The sequence below is a fragment of the Lepus europaeus genome, chromosome 9, assembly GCF_033115175.1.
Source record: "Lepus europaeus isolate LE1 chromosome 9, mLepTim1.pri, whole genome shotgun sequence".
Classification (NCBI taxonomy): Eukaryota; Metazoa; Chordata; class Mammalia; order Lagomorpha; family Leporidae; genus Lepus; species Lepus europaeus.
This window is the reverse complement of record NC_084835.1, coordinates 53,811,782-53,832,460: the sequence shown is the minus strand read 5'-3', so window position 1 is coordinate 53,832,460 and position 20,679 is coordinate 53,811,782. Positions and strand designations below refer to the sequence as shown.

The following is a 20,679-nucleotide window of genomic DNA, read 5'->3' as shown; positions in this document are numbered from 1 at the left end:
GCTAAAGCAGAGAGCTGGATCTGAAGAGGAGCGACCAGGACTCAAGCCAGCGCTCATGTGGAATGTCAAAACCACAGGTGGAGTCTTAGTGCCAGCCCTTCAATAGCATTCTTATATACCAAAAATGCTCAGGCTGAGAAAGAACTTGTAAATCAATCTGACTCAAAATAGCCACAAAAAATCTTAAATACCTTGGAATAAATTTAACCAAGGATGTGAAAAATCTCTACAACAAAAATTATAAAACATTAATGAAATAGAGGATATGAAAAAGGAAAAATCTTCCATGTTCATGGATTAGAAAGTCAATATAATCGAAATGCCCATACTACCCATGGCAGTTTACAGATTCAATGTAATTCCAATCAAAATCCAAGGACATTCTTCACAGAGCTGGAAAAAATAATCCTAAAATTCATATAGAAACATAAAAAGACACTGAATAGCCAAAGCAATCTTAAACAACAAAAACAAAGCTGAAAGTATCATAGTATCAGTTTTCAAGACATAGTACAGAGCCGTTATAATCAAAATATCCTATATTGGCACAAGAATAGAAACACAGACCAATGGAACAGAATAGAAATCCCAGAAATTAATCCACTCATCTACAACTAACTAATCTTTGAAAAGCAAGCTAAAATTACTCCCTGGGAAAAGGACAGTCTTTCCAATAAATGGTGTTGGGGAAACTGGATGTCTGCATGCAGAAGTATGAAAGAAGGCCCTTACTTACACCTATTAAAAAATCGACTCGCAATAGGTCAAAGATCCAAACCTCTGCTCAGAGCTGAGTAAACTCTTGGGACTATGCTTAGCACTATGCCCGCAGCCAATCTGTTTATGGAGCCAGCACTGCTTCTGTGGCTTGGAACCCTGGCATGGGGAGATGACAGGGGTGTGTGCACCCCAACTCTCCAGGCATCTACATGGATCCTGCAGTTTTAGGTCCCTCCACACTTATAAGGACTGGGGCCTGCTCACCCTGTGATTGCAGCACCACAGATGGTCTTACAGCTTCTGTCTCTAGTGTGGGCAACAACTGCAGAATTGTGTGCCAGGGTCCAAGCAGCACTACTGGGTCCTAGGATTGCTTCAGACTCCCACTGCTGTTGCCATCTTCTGTTGCCCAAAAGTCAGCTGAAGCTGGCACCCCTGGTCCAAGACTTCCTTCTCAATATAGAAATAAAGAATGGAGACTGGACAAAAGTGAAGTGAAAGTAATGATTATTGCAGTGAAGTGTACGGACTCATCACATGCAGGAGGGGACCCAGAACAGGGAGGCCTTTGCCTAGTTTCCACCCTGGCACTTCCCTCTCCCTTCCACTGAGTGGCTGAGTGTGCCTTTTCCATGTACGCGGTGGTGTTTACACTGGTTCTGGTTCCCCCTTCTCAGACCAGCTCCTGAAGGCTTTACCTGATTGGACCCTTGTTTGTGTCCACGAGGATGGAATTGGGTCAGACTATTTGATTTCCCATAGCTCAAACTTCCATTCCAAGCTTATCTCCACCCAGTCCTTGTCTAAATTCCTAATTTTGTCCTGTCCCTGAGGCCCAAGGCTGCTTCCCTGTTTAAAGCCTACTTAGGAGGTCCTGACCCTACACTACCACAGTGAAAGAAAAGTGCAGGGAGACTATACCACGGCATCCAACTGGAACTAAAGTCAAAGGAACCCAGCAAACCAACACCAGAAGACACATCTTCAGAAAAAGGACCTCTGGTTCAGGAAAACCACCATTTGAAAGGTAATAGAAACAACAGATCTGCCAATGCACCAAAAATCAATGTAAGGACACAAGAAGTGTGGAAAAACATGGCAATATGACACTCCAAAGTGAACATAATAATGCCTCAACATCAGACTACAGAAGAAGGAAGTGACAAAAATACCTGATAAGAGTTGAAAAGAATAAGAACATTCAAAGGGGCCGGTGCTGTAAAGCTGCTGTCTGAAATACCAGCATCCAAATATGGCCACTGGCTCAAGTCCTGGCTGCTCCACATCAGATCCAGCTCCCTGCCAATGCACCTGGGAAAGCAGCAGAAAATGGCTCAAGTACTTGGAAACCTACACCCATGTGGAAGAATTTCTGGGTATTGGTTTCATATCTACTGGCTCCTGCAGTTCCCACCGCTGCGGCAATTTGGAGAGTTTATCAGCAGATGGAAGACCTCTCTTTCTCCCTCTCTCTCTGTTACTCTATCTCTCTCTGCAGTTCTGCCTTTCAAATAAAACAATCATTTTTTTAAAAGAACACTCAGAGATACAATACAATTAAGTGATTTGAATCACTTGATTTGAATTTAAAATAAGGATTAAGCCCGAAAACTAGACAGTGTTGGGGAGAAGGGAAAGTTTGGATAACAGGTAACAAAATGCAGTAGTGTGAAACCTAAGGAGTTCTGATGTTTTGTAGCACAATGAGGTGACTATATGTATTATATTATATATTTAAAAAAACTGGAATAGAGGAACTGGTAGGCTCCAAACACAAAAGATTTTTTTTTTTTTTTAATGTAAAGGCTGGTTGCTTGGTATGGTTAGTCTAAGCTGTCTTACATTTTGAAATGTTGCATTGTGTTCCTTAAAAAATGTCTAAGTATTACATGTTAATACAGAATCTAAAAATAGAATGAAAATAAATAAAATATCAAAAAGATAAGTTTATCTTGGTGCAAAAACATTTTAAAGTGTATGCATGATTTTTTTTTTTTAAGTGATTAGAAAAGAATGTTTTTGGGCAGGCGCCGTGGCTCACTTGGTTAATCCTCCGCCTGCGGCACTGGCATCCCACATGGGTGCCGGTTCTAGTCCTGGTTGCTCCTCTTCCAGTCCAGCTCTCTGCTGTGGCCCGGGAGGGCAGTAGAGGATGGCCCAAGTGCTTGGGCCCCTGCACCCGCACAGGAAATCAGGAAGAAGCACCTGGCTCCTGGCTTTGGATCAGTGCAGCTCTGGCCGTAGCGGTCATTTGGGGAGTGAACCAATGGAAGGAAGACCTTTCTCTCTGTGTCTCTCTCTCACTGTCTATAACTCTACCTGTTAAATAAATTTAAAAAAAATTTAAAAAAAATTTAATTAGTTTTTAACAGATTCAGTATGGTTTATAGATATAATTCTAAGAACATAATAATATCCCCTTCCGCCCGCCCCGTGTGTCTTCCCACCCTACTTTCTTCTGCATTTCTTTTTTTAGTTTTTGAGATAACATATTTTAAATTTGCATTACAATAAAAAGGCTTAATACTTCACTGAATAAGAAGGTAACAAGTAAAAAGCAAAAAGACCTTCCTTTGTTGGGAACACAAAAAATGGCTAAGAAAATAACTGAACAGAAAAATAACCATTGCACCCATATATGGTGAATTTTAAACTAATCACAGATCATTAAAACCATATTAGCTTAACATTTTTAACCTCTGGCTTGAGAAACATATAGAACAATTTCACAAAACTAAAAAAGCAAGCAGCACTATTGATATACACAGCTCTTGCTTGCTTCCTTTTTTAATTTTACCTCCCACATGTAAGGAGAACATGTGATATTTTTCTTTCTGTGTGCAGCTTTTTTCACCCAACATCATGCCCTTCAGTTGCATCCATTTTGCTGCAAATGGTAGAATTTCGTTCTTTTTATCTGAATAATATCCCATTGCGTATGCATACCGCATTTTCTTTACCCATTCAGCTGATGATGGTACATACCAAACTGACAGAATCATACATTGTGCATCATCTGCGTCGAAAGCTAACGGGAAGTGAGAGGAACAATGCTGTGGTGCAGTGGGTTAAGTGCCATTTCGAGTCTCAGCTGTTCCACTTCTGATCCAGCTCTCTGCTACGGACTGGGAAAGCAGTAGAAGATGGCCCAAGTCCTTGGGCCCCTGCACCCACGTAGGAGATTGAAAAGAAGCTCCTGGCTTCAGATCAGCACAGCTCCAGCTGTTGTGGCCAACTGGGGAATGAACCAGCGGATGGAAGACCTCTCTCTCTCTCTCTCTCTCTGTCTGCCTCTACCTCTCTCTGCAACTCTGGCTTTTCAAATAAATAAAATAAACCATTAAAATAAAGAAGAAGAAGAAAGACAACGGGGCTTTCTGCATGATCAAGCCCTTCCTATCATGGGCAATGGATGTGGTTTTCTGCATGTGCACCAGCAGCTGAGAAGGGGCTGGTACCTGGTGCCTGGCAAGCTGAAGTCTCATGTCAGAAGTCCCACCCAATGTCTGGGGGAGCTGAAACCTTTCTTCCCCTTACTTTGCTTTCCTATCTACTACAGAAGATTTTTCTGCCATAACCAGTTGTCTCCATGCCTTCTTCAGACCCATCAATCCTAAACCCAACAAAAGTTACTGAAATCTGTGGCTCGGGGTCCACACACATGCTATAAATATATTTCCTAAATAATTTAAGAATTAATGACAGCACTGAAAAATTTCCAAATGACCACTTTGATTTGTTTTAGACAGTCACAGTAATCAATTCACAAGACAATCACACTACAGGACCTGCTATGATCCTCACATGGCATAATGTTAAATTCATCAACACTCTTGGTTGAGTACTGAATACTGGACAGACAGCCATAAGCAGGAAAAACCTACTGTGCTCATGTAAGATTCATCAACAATTATTTTTAAGAAGTCTGTTAGAGATCTGCCATTCTATAACATTTCTCTCATAATGAATTTCTCAATAAATCTTTAAGTTATGAGGTAAAGAAATGAGTCTCAGTGATTTTTTTTAAAACAAAGATTAAGTCTCTATGACCCTACTGCACTAAGCAACTACACACAGGATTGCAGTCAGTACTCACAAGATGTTGGCAAAGATGGTACTTGTTTAAAAGGTATCATTCTTCAGCAACTTCTTGTTTTATTGTTTCCCAAACATTCAGCTGTACTAAAGAAGATTCTTATTACAATACACACTCTCTCTCTCTCATTGTCTAACTCTGCCTGTCAAAAAAAACCAAAAACCAAAAACCAAAAAACAAAAACCAAAATCAAAACCAAAAACAAAACAAACCACATAGGGCTCCAAGATTCACAAAAAAGCAAGGAAATATCAAGATGAGGAAAAGAAACAAACACACAAGAATTTTCCTCCCCGGCACAGAGGTTCTCCCATCATGTCAATGCTACTCATGAGTGTGCACCATTTAGCAATCACTCCTGGTCTGATTTCTAGGGAGAAACACCTCCCGGAGAAGACAATCAAGCCAGAGTCAAGGGTTGCATCCCTTGCATCTTTCTAAGTCTCTTCCAGCATTCTTTTCTCCAACATCCTGGCTACTAACAATAGTGACACAGTTTCCTTTAGAACATTACCTCTTACTGTTGTTGGCTTCTAATAAAGTGTGTTCCCTTTGTGAATACTTCTAATGGGCAGTTAACACTGAAGTCAAGTTCTTTTGTATCTTTCCTTAAAGTCTCTTTTGTATCTTTTGCCCTACATTTTCCCCACACTGAGGGGCTGCTGCTACCAATACCTGACAACTGTCTGCCTCTGCTTGTCCATTTTTCCCCCGATAATTTCAAGGAAAAGGCTGCTACAAGAGTAAAGTCATGTTAGGGAAAATCAAATAGACCAACCAATCGAAGTGAAGCTTCAAGACTGTGAACACTGATCACAAAGGAGAATAATGAGTAATTAGAAGGAAAAAAAGGTAAAATGTCTTGGAGGCAAGTAATCAGTAAGTTATATTTAAGCAGGACAGCACTAACATATCAGTTCTAAAGAATTTGTCTTAGATATTGTTGTTATAGACATTCATTCTACCTGGTATGTCTTTTATATAAGAGAATGCTGTGTCTTGCACATAAACACTTTTCAGTTGTAATCAGTTACAATCAGCATGTCACCAAGTTCACACAATCTGCTTTTATATTTCAGATCTTTATCAAAGGAACTTGCTGTTGTATGTACAAAATAACACCTAGCATTTATTAAAAACTTTCAATTTTCCCTTTAAAGAAAGTGCTAATTTGAACTAATCATATTAATTTATAACTAGCCAGATAGATTTGAAATCTGTTAAAATCAAATGGCTAATCTCCATTGAACTGCATGTTAAAGCTGTTTCAGAAGTTTCATGAAAAAATAAAAATATTTTTCTTGGCATTTGAATGAGACCACATTACTGCTAAACCAAAGAGAAAATAGCCAACTAGTTAACAATAAATTCAAGAAGAATGCTGACTATTCACAGAATGTTAAAACACTGATTTTGAGAGGAAAAAGGAAACCTGTACATCAGAGGAACAAACTGAAATGAGCACTGGACCTTTTGTTTATGTATCCATCCGATGTGTAATCAATTCATTTGAAAGCCAGAAAACTCTAAGGTATTGGCAGTTATCTCCAGGAAGTCATGACAATGAAAGGTGTTGGCTCTCTGAAGTACAGGAATAGAATGTCCCCCATCAATTTAAATTAGCAAACAGAAAAGTCTCCATTTTAATATATTAGTGTGATATTTCATTATATGAGGACAAATATTTTGTTTTGCACTTGTTTCCATCAGTGTATGATTATAAACGTACATTTTTAGGACTCACAAAATCAATATAAATTCATTAATTCGATAACTTATTGACACATAAAATCAACATGCTAATAAACCATCACAGAAAACATGATTACATATATGTGCTTGGTTAGAAAACCAAAATAATAATGATTAATATTTAAAAAGTAAGAGTCACCTTTTCATTCAATCCCAAATATAACCACTTTCGTGGTTTCTCCTGTGATGTTTGTGAGTTCTTCCATCACAGCAACTGGTATTTAGCATCCTTGGCTTTTTCCTGGCCATGGTCTCCCCACAAGCATGCACTGACATTCTGTCTCCTCCCCTGTCACTCAGGCTTTAGCAGGGGCAGCTGCCTCCAGACTCCTGCCTTGCTCTCAGCTGTGTGTGTGTGTTCCTGGCACTTCCTTCCTCTTTACCTGGGACCACACTCTGTCTGTCATCTACAGTTAGAGGAACTGATTCTCTCTAGCCCAAGAGTGAGGGGCAGAGGCATTGTATTCAATGCCCTGGGCCAGGATTCCTCTGTTCTGTCTGCCTTTGTCCCATTCTGTTTCCAGGGCCTCAGACTTCAGAGAGCTCCTCCAGCCAAGAGTGCCTCCTCAGAGACAGCTGCCATGGCCTACGATCTTCACTGCACACTTGGCTACCTCATCTAGAGATGGGGAAAGGATTGGGGTAGATGGGGTGGGAGCACTACAGTTAGGATTAGGAGACTACACAGTGTTCTCAGCTTCTTTCAAGGCCTCAAGGTCCCTAAGACATTTCTAATTCATCCTGTTTTTGATCTTTTGGTTAAAGATTTTGATTTCCTAGCAAAAAGAAATAATAAGAATCTCTTGGTTGGAGTTTTCTGAGTGGTTTTTTTTTTCTTCTTGTTTCCTACCCTTGAAATCCAAAATTACCAAAACATCCTTTCCATGGTATATTTTGAGAACTATTTCTTATTAGTCTAGGGTGTGCTTCTATTTTAAAACCATTTCATTCTTCTCAGATCTAGAAAAAATGATGCTGAAATTCACACAGGAGACCTCGAATAGCTAAAGCAATTTTGTACAACAGAAACAAAGCCAGAGGCATCACAATAAAAGATTTCAGGACATACTATAGGGCAGCTGTTATCAAAACAGCATGGTACTGGTACAGAAACAGGTGGATAGACCAATGGAACAGAATAGAAACACCAGAAATCAACCCGAACATCTACAGCCAACTTATATTTGATCAAGGATCTAAAACCAATTCCTGGAACAAGGACAATCTATTCAATAAATGGTGCTGGGAAAACTGGATTTCCATATGCAGAAGCATGAAGCAAGACCCCTACATTACACCTTACACAAAAATCCACTCAACATGGAATAAAGACTGAAATCTACGACCCGACACCATCAAATTATTTGAGAATATTGGAGAAACCCTGCAAGATACAGGCACCTGCAAAGACTTCCTGGAAAAGACCCTGGAGGCGCAGGCAGTCAAAGCCAAAATTAACTAATGGGATTGCATCAAATTGAGACGTTTCTATACTGCAAAAGAAACAGTAAGGAAAGTGAAGAGGCAACCAACAGAATGGGAAAAAATATTTGCAAACTATGCTACAGATAAAGGATTAATAACCAGAATCTACAAAGAGATCAAGAAACTCCACAACGACAAAACAAACAACCCACTTAAAAGATGGGCCAAGGACCTCAATAGACATTTTTCGAAAGAGGAAATCCAAATGGCCAACAGACACATGAAAAAATGTTCAAGATCACTAGCCATCAGGGAAATGCAAATTAAAACCACAATGAGGTTTCATCTCACCCCAGTGAGAATGGCTCACATTCAGAAATCCACCAACAACAGATGCTGGCGAGGATGTGGGGAAAAAGGGACACTAACCCACTGCTGGTGGGAATGCAAACTGGTAAAGCCACTATGGAAGTCAGTCTGGAGATTCCTCAGAAACCTGAACATAACCCTACCATTCAACCCAGCCATCCCAATCCTTGGAATTTACCCAAAGGAAATTTAATTGGCAAAAAAAAGTGGTCTGCACCTTAATGTTTATTGCTGCTCAATTGACAATAGCTAAGACCTGGGATCAATCTAAATGCCCATCAACAATAGACTGGATAAAGAAATTATGGGATATGTACTCTATAGAATACTATACAGCAGTCAAAAATAATGAAATCTAGTCATTTGCAACAAAATGGAGGAATCTGGAAAGCATTATGCTGAGTGAAATAAGCCAGTCCAAAAGGGACAAATATCATATGTTCTCCCTGATCGGTGACAACTAACTGAGTACCAAAAAGGAAACCTGTTGAAGTGAAATGGACATTATGAGAAACGGTGACTTGATCAGCCCTTGCCCTGACTGTTGATGAACAATTTAATACATTATCCCTCCTAGTATTTTTTTGTCTGTTCTACTTACTACTATTGGTTTAATTCTGTAACTAATACACAGTTATTCTTAACTGTTGAAACTTTACTGAAAAGTGATCCCTGTTAAATATAAGAGTGGGAATAAGAGAGGGAAGAGATGTACAATTTGAGACATGCTCAAGCTGACTTGCCCCAAACGGTAGAGTTAGAAACATAGCAGGGGATTCCAATTCAATCCCATCAAGGTGGCATGTACCAATGCCATCTCACTAGTCCATTTGATCAATTTGTGTTCACAATTGATCATAATGATAGGACTAAGAATCAAAGGGATCACATAAACAAGACTAGTGTTTGAAAATACTAACCGATAGAACAAAAAAGGGAGAGAACGATCCAACATGGGAAGCAGGATACACAGCAGACTCATAGAATGGCGGATGTCCTAAAAAGCACTCTGGCATCAGAATCAGCCCTTAAGGCATTTGGATCCGGCTGAAAAGCCCATGAGAGTATTGCAGGCATGGAAAGCCAAGACACTCTGTCAAGAAAAAAAAATGACCTAAATGAAAGATCTCCACGAGGTCATCAAAGAAGGATGTACCTTTCTCTCAAGGGAGGAGAGAACTTCCACTTTCACTATGACCTTGTCTAAATATGATCAGAGTTGATGAACTCAAAAGGCTTCCACAGCCTTGGCAACTCATGACAAGAGCCTATGGTGATTACTGATGCCATAAACAAGAGTGTCAATTTGTTAAGTCAACAACAGGAGTCACTGTGCACTTACTTCTCATGTAGGATCTCTGTCCTTAATGTACTGTACATTGTGATTTAATGCTATAACTAGTACTCAAACAGTATTTTTCACTTTGTGTTTCTATGTGGGTGCGAACTGTTGAAATCTTTACTTAATATATACTAAACTGATCTTCTGTATATAAAGAGAATTGAAAATGAATCTTGATGTGAATGGAAGGGGAGAGGGAGAGGGAAAGGGGAGGGTTGTGGGTGGGAGGGAAGTTATGGGCGGGAAAGCCATTGTAATCCATAAGCTGTACTTTGGAAATTTATATTCATTAAATAAAAGTTTAAAAAAATAAAGCAAAAAAAAAAAAAGCTGCCCCCCACCTTTCTAGCTTTCACCTATCTAAACTGGACACTTTGTTTTTTATTATGTCTTTTGTCCTACACTGTTCTTTCTACTTTCTGCTAGCTTCAGTGTACAGTGGGATTAGCATCAGTTCTGATTAAAGCCATTGGTCTTTTTTAAGTTAAAAAAATTGTATTTATTTCTTTGAGAGGCAGAAAGAGACACACAGACACTCCCCATCTACCCACAATGGCTGAACCAATACCAGACACAGCCAGAAGTTGGGAACTCAATTCAGGCCTCCCACATGGGTTGCAGGAACCCAGTTGGGCCATCACTGCTGCCTCAGAGTTAGGAGACTAAGTCCAGTAGCAAACCCAGGCACTCTTATGTGGGATGTGTACATCCTAACCAGCATCTTAGCAACTAGACCAAATGCTCACACCAAAGCCATCAATCTCAACTATGTTCCAAGACGTGAATTCCAGGTCTGCCACTGATGGTAATATTTCCTGAGTGATAGTACTTTTCACTATGAGCTAACCAAAGTGAGTGTTGGCCAGAAATTTGTCCAAATTTACTATTCTAAACTTGATACAGTGAGCTTGACAGTAAGATGAAAAGATGGACAACACTAAATATTTTAAAGTTGTGACTATTCCATAGAATTCAGAATGTGTGGCTGCCTACATCTGGGGTAAAACACCGTATTAACTTGCCTGAAAAACTCTCAGAAGAATTCATTCTATCTTCATTCAGCCTAAGTTAATTTGATACTTCAAAAAGTTTATGGAAATGGAATTGAGTTTCTTTTGATGCCAAAAATGTTTCAATCCATGCATAATCCTTTTATTATTATTATTATTATTTTTGAAAGTCAGAATTACACAGAGAGAGAAGGAAAGGAAGAAAGAGAGGTCTTCCATCTGCTGGTTCACTCCCCAATTGGCCACAATGGCTGGAGCTGTGCCGATCCGAAGCCAGGAGCCAGGAGCTTCCTCCAGTTCTCCCACACTGGTGCAGGGGCTGAAAGACTTGGGCCATCTTATATTGCTTTCCCAGGCCATAGCAGAGAGCTGGATTGCAAGTGGAGCAGCCAGGACTCGAACCAGTGCCCATATGGGATGCTGGCACTGTAGGTGGTGGCTTTACCTGCTATGCCTAATTCTTTAATACACATTTTTGTGGTCTTTTTGAAGACCTTCATGTGCACGGTTTCAAAATGGCTTTGCAACATAATAAATTACTCTTTTTTAAAAAATTATTATTTATTTGAAAGTCAGTGTTACACAGAAGGAGAGGCAGAGAGAGAGGGAGAGAGAGGTCTTCCATCCGCTGGTTCACTCCCCAATTGGTCGCATTGGTTGGAGCTGAGCCATTCCAAAGCCAGGAGCCAGGAGCTTCCTCCAGTTCTCCCACACGGGTGCAGGGGCCCAAGGAATTGGGCCATCTTCCAATGCATTCTCAGGCCATAGCAGAGAGCTGGATTGGAAGTGGAGCAGCCAGGACTCGAACTGGCGCCTATATGGGTTGCTGGCAATGGAGGTTGCAGCTCTACCCGCTACACCATAGCAGCGGCCCTAATAAATTACTCTTAAAAGCACTCTAGCATTAGTAAACTTGGTGAAGTTTCCTCACCTTGTTAAGTCTGCCATTCCCATATGTCTTCAAGAAAATTAAGTGTGATAAACGTAAAACATTTCAGGCTGGATACATGAGCATGCACTCAATAACATGGTTCCCTTTTTTCCTCTTTTCCAGGTGTATTCTCTTTCGACCCTAATTTGAATTGATGGTGTTTATTTTCAGGAAAAAAGATCCTGAGAATTTGTCAACAAATTCAGATATTTATTTGAAGAAAACTTTTCAAATTAATAGCTTATTTGAAGCAGTGGAACACACTGTGGCTTGAAGTGGGAAGTGGATCTGAGCTGCCTGCACAATGTCTTTTTTCTGGTTAGATTTTTTTAGTCAGTATATGTATTCTCCCTTACACATGTTTCCTAAGGAATTTTATTGCTAACACTGTAGTTGTCATATGTATGTGTCACTTAATACTGTAGTTGAAAAATAATGGTTTTATATAGCTTATCCAAAACACACCTTGTTATGTCAATATCTTAAGCTTTAAACTTCTGGATCTAAGGCTGAAATGCATTACCTACACTGACACCTTCTGAAAGCAAATAATTCTTCAATTATTATTCAGAGAGAGTTTAGCTCCTCATGATAATAGCTTAAAGCACATGAAATGTTAGTCATTAAAAATAAATGGCTTCGCATTATAGGATGTGGTAGAAAATGAAAAATATCCAGGTGAATGGTTTATATAGAAAAAAATAGTAGATTTGGGGGTTGGCATGGTGCAATAGGTTGAAATGCCACCTATAGTGCTGAGCTTCCATGTGAGTTTGAGTCCTGGCTGCTCTAGTTTTGATCCAGCTTTCTGCTCATGTGCTTGAGAAAGCAGAAGATATTCCAAGTACCTTGTTACATATGTTACATATATACATACATACATACATACATACATATGTTATTGTATATATGTTATGTATGTATGTATATATGTTACATACATACATACATACATACATATGTTATTGGGCCCTTGTTACATATGTTAGGAGACCTGGATAGAGTTAACAAGCTCCTGCCCTGGCCTTTGCTGCCATTTGGGGAGTGAACCAGAAGATGAAACATTTCTTTCTCTATCTCTCCCTCTCTCTCTGTAACTCTTCCTGAATCTTAAGAAAAGTAAATTTTGTTAAGAGAATGATGTACTTGTACTAGTGGATTAATTTCAAAAAGAAATTATTTTCCACATATTTTCAAGCTGTATGTTGACATTTATTAATCATGACTGTGGTTAAAAAAAAAGAGCTCTAAAAATATGCTGGCAATGTCTAGATGCCACAGATTTCTGTCTTTGCTGGGTCACCACAGTAAAATATCACAGACAAGTGGCTTAAACTGTAGATGTTAATCCTCTCACAGTCCTAGACATCGGAAGCCCAAGATCAAGGTGCAAGCATGGTGAGGCTTTCCTTCCTGGCTTGTAGATAACTACCTTCTCACTGTGTCCACTCAGGGCAAACAGAGATACAGCTCTTTCTCTCTTCTTCCTATACATAGTCACAGTCTCACTGGATTAGGGTCCCCTACTTATGTCCTCATTTAACCATCATTGCCTCCCTAAAGACCAGAACACAGGATGTAATCACTTTAAGGCTTCAAAGTATGTATGCATTTAGGAGAAACATATACATAAACTGCACCATTTGGATGGTTTTTTGAGGAAAAAATAGCAAGAAAAAATACAAACTAATAACTGTGGCAATAAAAAACAAAATCCCCAGGGTTGTGACATAGCAGCTTCCACCTGCAAAGCTGGCATCCCATATGGGTGCTGGTTCATGTCCTGACTATTCCACTTCCAATCCAGCTCTCTGCTAATGGCCTTAGAAAAGCAGTGGAAGCTGGCCCAAGTACTTGTGCCCCTGAAAACCATGGAAGATCTGGATGAAGCTCCTGGCTGCTAGCTTCAGCATGGTCCAGCTGTGGCCATTGCAGCCCTTTGGGGAGTGAAACAGCAGATGCAAGATCTCTCTCTCTCTTTCTCTCTCTCGCTCTCTCTCTCTTTCTGTGTGTGTGTCTCTCTCTCTCTCGCTCTCCCCCCTTTTCCCACTTTCACTCCCCCCCCTTCACTTTCTCTCTCTGTAATTCCAACTTCCAAATAAATAAATATATCTTAAAAAACAAAATCAGGGAGTGATTATTGTGGCACAGTGTGCATTAAGCTACAGCTTGGGATGCCTGAATCCCATATCAAAGTGCTGGTTCAAATCCTGGCTGCTCTCCTTCCAATCCTGCTTCCTGCCAACACACCTGGGAAAGTGATGGATGTTGGCCAAATACTTGAGTCCCTTCCACCCCTGTGGGAGTTCTGGACTGAGTTCCAGGCTCCTGGTTTGGCCTGGGCTAGCCCTGGCTGTTGCTGGCATTTGAGGAATGAATCTGAATATAGAAGATTTTTCTCTTCCTCTCTCAGCACCTCCTTTCTGTTTCTCCCTCTCTCCGTGTCACCCTGCCTTTCAAATAAACAAATCTTAAAAAAATATATCAAAATGTGTCTCTCAGTACAAACTGTCTAAAGTTAGATTTTGGGAAAAAGAAAGCAACTTTGCCATTAGTACTTTCAAACACTAATCTTTCTCCATCAGAATTTATGAAGGCAATTTTAAGATAAAATTTCATTCATTAGGATGAGCACTTAGCCTAGCAGTTAATAAATGAAATACCCATGTCTCTTGGAGCCAGAATTGTGGTATTGCCAATAAAGCTACCACCTGTGCTAGCACCACATATGAGCCCCGGTTCATGTCCCAGTTGCTCCTCTTCCTATCCAGCTCCCTGCTAATGGCCTGGGAAAAGCAGTGGAGGAAGGCCCAAATGTTTGAGCTCTGCCACCCATGTGAGAGACCCAGATGAATCTCCTGGCTCCTGGCTTTGGCCTGGCTCAGTGCTCGCCATTGTGGCCAACTGGGGAATGAATCAGTGGATGAAAGATTCTCTCTCTTTTTGTAACTCTTTCAAATAAATTTACAAATCCTTTTTAAAAACGCCCAGGTCTTACATAAGAGTACCTTAGTTCAATGCTCAGCTCAAATTTCTGACTGCAGCTCCTGACAATGCAGACCCCAGGAGGGAGAAGTGAAGTCTCAAGTAATTGAGTCCCTCCCACCCCTGTGGGGGACCTGGATTGCATTCCCAGCTTCCGGTTTTGACGTCAGCCAAGTCTTGGCCTTTGCAAGAGTTTGAGGACAAAATTAGTGGATGGGAACTCTCTCTCTCTCTCTCTGTCTCTCTCTCTCTCTCTCATCTTTAAGTAACAAACCAGAAGCAAATATATGTTAGTGAAGAGCCATTGTAGTGACATAAATTCAAGGGCAACATGAACTGTCATGCTGATCAAACTGGTCTCTAGGGGATTCTCTGGTGCTCAGTATGTGTAGCATGTCTATCACGACTGCATTTTCACTGCAAGCATGATTTTTGTAGTGATTAACTGGGTTTTTTTTTTTTTTTTTTTTTTTTTTTTTTTTTTTTTGACAGGCAGAGTGGATAGTGAGAGAGAGACAGAGGGAAAGGTCTTCCTTTTTGCCGTTGGTTCACCCTCCAATGGCCGCTGCGGCCGGCACATCGTGCTGATCCGAAGCCAGGAGCCAGGCGCTTCTCCCAGTCTCCCATGCGGGTGCAGGGTCCAAGGACTTGGGCCATCCTCCACTGCTTTCCTGGGCCATAGCAGAGAGCTGGCCTGGAAGAGGGGCAACCGGGATAGAATCCGGCGCCCCAACTGGGACTAGAACCCGGTGTGTCAGCACCGCAAGGCAGAGGATTAGCCTGTTAAGCCACGGCGCCGGCCACATTAACTGGGTTTTAAATGTACATTTTTATAAACAAAGATATGATTCTCATCAAAATTGAGGGAAAGCAATCTAAATTTTCACCAAAAATTTCAAAATGGGAATTGAAAGTCACAAGATGGAGGCAGTCACAAACTCCAGCTCCAGCCTCCTGCTGTTTGACTGGCCCATCTGGGCAGGTGAATCCACACCTGGTTTACATCTGGATGTAGTCAAAGGAGACAAACTAATTGAGAAATCGATCATTGATGGGGATAAGTATTGCTTTTTTGGGAGAAACGCTGGTTTGTTGTGACTTTCCCGCTGACCATCAGTCTTGCTCTAAGGTCCACCCTGTACCAGCCTACCACAAGCATCTGAAGACGTCTGCTGACAGATCTCAAAAGTACACACAGCACTTTCTTGGGTCATAATCAGCTGAACCTTACAAGCCTCCGCAAATTCCCACGAATTCCATGGTCTCATTTGGTGCATCCACAGGGCATACATTCTGTGTGAGAAGCCTCAGATATTGCCATCAGCTGAGAAAAGAGATGAGAAGATGGATGGAGAGGAGGATGAGATCAAGGGCTTACTGGGGCTTCCAGAGGAGGAAACCAAGTTGATAACCTGACAGAGGTCAACACTGCCGACAACAAGCAAATCTCTATGCTCACCATTGAAGAGGGAGATCTGGACATTCAGAGATCAAAGAGGAAGAGGAAGAGGAAGTACTCCCAGGTGACTTTCAGTGAGGATGATGAGTTCCCCAACCCAGGGAATCCATGGGGATCTCTCAGTTGGTAGCTTCTGCAACATGGTGCAAATTGCAGTGGTCCCAATCAAGAATAAGTGTGTGGATACCCTAGCTCCCTGGGCCTGGAGAAGTCAGAGAGCAGATGCCTTCAGCATCAGACTCAATGGAGGCAGGCCCCCATGAACAGTGAGACAGGCTTCCAGCCTCATGGCATCCATGGGACAGCACTCATTGGGGGATTGCCCATGTCATATCTGAACCTCATCTCTGATGTGGACCTGAGTCCTGTCATGCTATGAGCAGTGAACATGAACCCTGCACCAAACTCTGCAGTCTATAACCCTGAAGATGTAAAGGAACCCAAGAAGAAGAAATATACAAAAGAGGTTGGCTGGTCAAGAAGGCACACCTTCGTTACTGATTTGATGTTTTTAGTCATGGAGAAGGGTAGGACTGGGTGAGAATGGGGTGGAAGGGTCTTAGGGAGCTAAAGAACTAGGGAGAAAACTTTAAATGTGTGCAGTATTTTCTCTCAGAATTGTCTGCTGGGGTCCTAATCATGCAAAAATTAAAATTAGGTGCATGGTTGAAATTATTCTAGAAAATTTCACCTTTTAATTGATATTATTTTCATAATAATTACTAGTCATTCGATGATTATCCTAATAACTTGTGAATAACCTTGTTCTGAATTACCACAAAAAACAAAATCAACGATATTCAAGCAGTACTACAGATATGCACCTGCTTCCTAAACCTCACCTATGGTTACACCATTGCTCCATTGTTGACTAGTCTGCTGTATTCTGAATTTCTGGAGCATGCCCAGAAATAATGCTGACTCTAATTTTGTATAATTATAGAAAAATGTAAAGATAATGTTCAATGATAATGTATTTTTTGAAAAATACCTAAGAACTGTCTACAATATCTGTCTCAATAATATGATACTACATATTGATAGCAGCTCAAAAATGTATTAGGTTGTTTATTTTTAGAGGCCTTGCTACTTCTATTATAAAAGAACCAAAAATAACTAGCATTTTTTTTATTCTTTGTATCTGTCTACCATACGTCTATCTGTCTCTCTATCATGCATCTACTCACAAAAACCAAAGCAAACTTCTCCACTTCTCATGAAGTGATCCATGTGGAACTTCCGAGCCTCCTTTTCCCTACTCTTGAATGCCTTCAGCAACTTTTTTCAAGAAAGAAAAATACAAAATCACTGCTTTTACTCTGTACTCTTCCACTAACTTTAAACACTTTCAACTTGATTGATTTCTCCATAATTCTCCTGGTGCTGATGTAACAGTGACCCCCACCACCACTCTGACAAAGCTAACAGTCCTCAGCCTATATCACCCCTGGCCTTCAAGACCCTGGATGTTCCCACCATGCCTTCTTTAGTTCCATCTTCCACAACCTTCCTACTTGTTTACTGATGTTGTGTTGTTGGAGAAGACCTCTTACAAACTTCCAGCTGTTCCCTATTTCCTAAACTTTTCTCTTATTCTTTCCTTATCTCCTAACATCCCCCCCCCCAGGTTTTTCTGATTGGCTCCTCCTACCACTCAGTTTTCAAACTGAGTATAACTTCTTCAGTTTGACCTTCTTTGATCACCTTGGCTCAGATTAGTACCCTCTCAATAACCCATCCATTCACTCTACACAATTTTTCCTTTTATAGGTGTTCTTGCTAACAGCACTTAACACATTACTTTATTTGCATGGTTGTTTATGTGTTTATGGACAATTTTCACCCAAGTTTTCTCTCATGATATATCCTGAATCCTCAATGCCTAGTAACTTGTGGATCACGAGAACATATTTCTTTAAATTAAGTTTCATAAAATTGTAAGCAATATCTTCCATCTTCACCTTCCAGATGTGTTCACTTATTAAACTGAATGAAAATCTAATTGGAATTCCAGATGGTGTGTGGTTGAGAGGCTCTTCCTTTGAATTATGTCATTCACACACAGCACTCTGAAAGGGGGAGAAACAGAAGTCACTAGCCCTAGGCTCCCTATTCTAGCTGAGCAGCAGGAAAGCTAAAGAAAATGTTTCTAGAAATTCCCCTGAATTTCACCTCATTAGCCAGCCTTTGGGTTGTCTGGTGGAAAGCCTCACAATATGAGGCAGAACAAAGTGGGACAGATCTGGCCCAAGCAACAGTAATACCTGACACCTTTTGCTGGGGCGGGGGGGGGGCTTACCTCAATCATTAGCACACCCTAAAGAAATTCTATGTCAGATCATGGGAGAAGTATGAAAAGATTTTTGCCTACTCCTACCATTCATCAAATATTGTTTCGGCATCCAGTCACGTTCCTGTCCCTTCTCACGTGGAGCTTTCCCAGAGCTTTCTTTCCTCCCAACAGAAGCAGAAATAAACACAACTTGGTCATGAACCCAATAGTCTTTAGAGAAAGAACCAAGAGCTGCTAATTTAATCAGTCTTTTACGAGGGCATGACAGTAACTTCTGTAACTGTGTTACAGATCAGAAAACTCAGAAAGACTCCTCACGACTGGCTTTTTCTATGTTTCAATTTTTAGATCAAACATTTTCAGTATGGCCTGATCTGAGTCCAACAGCCAGTCAGTGACAAAGCTGGATTCTCAGCAAGCTCAAAGACCACATTTGCTCAAGAGAGGTGGGCATACAGCACAGCAGTTAAGACATCAAATGGGATGCCCACCTCCCCATATTGTAGTGTCTGGGGTCAAGTCCAATCTCTGCTTCCAATACAGCACCCTGCTAATGTGCACCCTGGCAGGCAGAAGATGAGGATTCAGCTACTGGAGCCTTTGCCACCATTGTGAGAAACTAGAATTGAGTTCTTGGCTCCTGGCTTTGACCTGGCTGAACCTTGCTTGCAGTGTACCTTTGGAGAGTGAACCAGTGGCTGGAGGATCTGTCTCTGTCTCTCTACCTTTCAAATAAAATGAAAATAAGTAAAAACTTAAAAAAATCACTCAAGATTCTAGAAATAATCTGATAAAGTCCCTTCATGTTTGTAAGTACCTTTATTTTGTTCAACTCCCTTTTTTGATATTTTTATAAGTATATGCAGTTGAGCTCCAAAGGTGTATAGCCTGTGCATTGCTTATAAGGTCTGTATCAGTGCTTGATTTAGTTCTCTGCTTTGATCATCTTGAAGTTATCAATACTTTTGGAATGAGGGGTCCTACACTTTACTATTACACTGGACAGCTTCTACAATTTAAAGAGTCCTATAGCTTAGTAGTTATTAATGAGACACGAAGTCACTTAGTAAATGTGAGACCTTGGGCAAAATCCTTCACTCATTTGTGCTTAAATTTCATCATCTGTCAAATTACACTCATAGCACCTATTTCAGAAGTAGCTGTGAGGAACCATGGCTGGTACATAGTAGGCACAAACTGTTTATTATTATGTTTGCAGATTGAGTATCCCTTATCTGAAATCCTTGGGATCATAGGCGTTTAAATTTCAGATTTGATATGAAATATTTACTTATATAAAATAGAATATCTTGGGAATGACAGCCAAGTCTAAGCATGAAACTCATTTGCGTTTCATATATAACTGATACACATATCCTGAGGTAACTTATACAATATTCTCAGTGCCATTTGACTGCCACCTGTCACATGAGGTCAGGTCAGGGATTTTCCACTTATGATGTCATACAGGCACTCAAAAAGTTTCAGGTTTTGAAAGATTTAGGACTTTTGGATTAGGGATGCTTAAATAATTAGGGATGCCAAAATAATTATAAAAATTGGAAGTAAATGTAAGTTTATTTTGGTGCAAAAATTTTTGAAATCCATGCATATGGTTTTAAAAAGTTCATGAAAAATGTATATTATGAAAAACAATATACATATTTCACACCAAAAAAACTTGTTTAACTCCATTTTCCTGTGAAGTTTTGGAAGGATCTTTATATTATTATCATCATTATTTACATTTATAAGCATGGATGTGTTTTTGTAGAGTAAAATAATACAGGGAGTAAACTGAGTGAGCCATCTTTTGCCAAGCTATCCTTTCTCTTCTCTATGAATAAACAGATCAGTGTACAGGTTCTTTAACATCGTATTCACATACATTTTATTTTTGTACTTTGTTGTCTGGGTTTTAATATCAATGGAATAATAATCTGCTTTGTTGTCCAACTTTTACTTTCACTTCACTAATTTCAATTTTTTTTAAGATTGATTTATTTATTAGAAAGAGTGACAGAGAGACAGAGGTAGAGAGAGAGAGAGAGGGATGGAGAGAGAGAGGTCTTCCACCCCGCTGCAACAGCCAGGGCTGAGCCAATCCGAAGACAGAAGCTTCTTCTGGGTCTCCCATTCAGGTACAGGGGCCCAAGGACTTGGGCCACCTTCCTATGATTTACCAGGCCATATCAGAGAGCTGGATCGGAAGTGGAGCAGCCAGGACTCAAACCAGAGCCCATATGGGACACACACCCGCTATGCCACAGCACCGGCCCCTCACTTCACTAATTTCT

The 20,679-nt window shown here is 40.4% G+C and overlaps 1 protein-coding gene and 1 pseudogene across 3 annotated transcripts in view; one reads left to right on the top strand and one right to left on the bottom strand.

Moving 5' to 3' along the window:
* The window catches only part of LOC133766538 (contactin-associated protein-like 3), a 181,170-nt gene that overhangs the window by 117,621 nt on the left and 42,870 nt on the right, over positions 1 to 20,679 (bottom strand). The window lies entirely within an intron of this gene.
* LOC133766536 (nuclear inhibitor of protein phosphatase 1-like) lies at positions 15,552 to 16,595 on the top strand (annotated as a pseudogene).